Genomic DNA, 1943 nt, shown 5'->3' on the forward strand with positions numbered 1-1943 from the left:
TACATCGGGAGTATTTGTAATTAACAGCTGTGCAACTTGCTCGTCTCAGCTCCTCAGTACTCTATAGTAATACACCTTTGTTTTGCAACGTTGCTGCTCCAAAAGCTCTGCCCCACAGATGATAATACGGTATGACAACATTACAAAATGGTCTTCCTTAATGAGCCCAATCCTTGGCAGAGACATCTTCACCAACCATCCAAGTATAAAAATTGGAGCACACTTGCACCGTACCGACAGATCGTCGCCGTCCACGGACCTACGGGGTTGATTAAGCTGCCCGATCCGCTAACACTGTATTTTAAAAGCTTGCTACTTGCTGGCTTGCTTGCTGCCGGTCCATTCCAGCCATGGCGATGAAGCTCCCTAGCCTGAGCTGCCAAATGGTTTCCACTGGTCCTGCTAGTCTGCTTGCTGACTGGCTCGCCATCGACAGCCCTGCCGGCGCAGCCCGGTGCGGTGGCAGGTCGACAGGGCGAACCGGCGTGGCCCGTCCATCGTGCTCGTCATGTCGTAAGTCGCGAGGACATCGCGCTCCAAGCCTCCCTCCAGGCCTCCGGTTACTTCAGGCCCTGGCCTGTCCAGCCCTTCGTTGACCTCTATGGTGAGTCTCGTCCCGTCTCCGCCTCCCGTTTCTGATCCAAATTGCTTGCCTGTAGATTTGGCAGATGAAAGACTGGTGAGTTTAACCCTTCCAGGTTGACGTCCTTTGGGTTTTCTCGAACTAGCAGTGAGTACTGAAACTGAACTGCCTCTAACTGAACCCAGCCACCAACATAGAAGTATAGAACACTAGCTGTGTTTCAGCATTTTAAGGATGAAGTACACAAATGTTCTGAACTTTCTAAAACGTCTTATAAAAGCGAACAGAGGGAGTACATTGCTACTGCTATATTTATCAAAAGTAATCTGACAACATGTGAATGCTTCTCCGTGTACTTGAGTAACAACACACTCAGGAAGAGTGCTCTTGGCTTTTATAGAGGACTCTTTATACATTGACAATTCAAATTGGTGCATTGCGGAAGTAGCATTGAGAGATGGCTCGCCTCTCGCCTGGGACGGGCGCTCGCGACCCCTCGTCGCCGCCCGGCGACTGCTCGCCGCCTCGCCCGCGCGGAGCCCCTCCTGATGCCCCTCTCCTCCTCGGGTCCCTCTCCTGGCTGCTCTCCGGCGACGCTTCCTCAACCCTCTCCCTCCCGTGGCGCGTTCCCGGCGCGCCGTCCGCCGCCGCCCCGGCGTCGGCCGTGGCGGCTCCTCCCTCGAGCGCGTCTGCTACGCTCCTCCCCCGCAACGACGACTACGACGCACTGCTGCGAGGTCTTTGGCTGGGGAAACCCGGCCGCGTCGTCTTCAAAAAACCAGGTGCGGCGTTCCTCGATTCAGTCGTGCTCAATTTCCACACCATGGTTGCATCTCCACTTGCCCGTCTGTCCCCGGCAGCCGCTTGCCGTTTTTGGATCACCCCGGTAGTACCCTCCCCCCGGATCAACGCTTTCTTCGTCAAAAACGCCCTCAATTTCCTCCTTACGGACGCCCCCGACCGCTTTGCCGTCGCTGCCGACGGCCCGGGATGCTTCTTCTCCATGGCTGCATCCTCGGACGTTGCTAGCTTCATCGTCGCCTCCGCGAGTCTTCGTCTCGGCCGTACCGAGCTTGCCCTCCACCGTAGCAGGGCCGAGGCGCGTGCTGCCGCTGAGCGCGCTCGCGCGCGCATGCTCGCCGCTTCCCCCGTGGTTCCCCCGCATGCCCAGGTCCCCTGCGCGGATCCCGCATGCATGCATGCCTCGGTTCCCGTGATCTCTCCCCTCCTGCTGTGCGCCCCAAATCCCGCCCCCGCCCCCGCGCGCGTGGCTGACCTCGCCCCATACCCCACGCGGGCCCACGTCCCCCCGGGCGGCGCGCTGACCCGCGGATGGGACGCAAACGGCGCGCCCATACCT

The 1943-nt window shown here is 58.8% G+C and overlaps 1 pseudogene; it reads left to right on the forward strand.

The window, feature by feature from the left end:
* The first annotated feature begins 350 nt into the window (after positions 1-350).
* The window catches only part of LOC119284055, a 136001-nt pseudogene continuing 134408 nt past the window's right edge, over positions 351-1943 (forward strand).

This window comes from Triticum dicoccoides, chromosome 4A, assembly GCF_002162155.2.
Source record: "Triticum dicoccoides isolate Atlit2015 ecotype Zavitan chromosome 4A, WEW_v2.0, whole genome shotgun sequence".
Taxonomy (NCBI): domain Eukaryota; kingdom Viridiplantae; phylum Streptophyta; class Magnoliopsida; order Poales; family Poaceae; genus Triticum; species Triticum dicoccoides.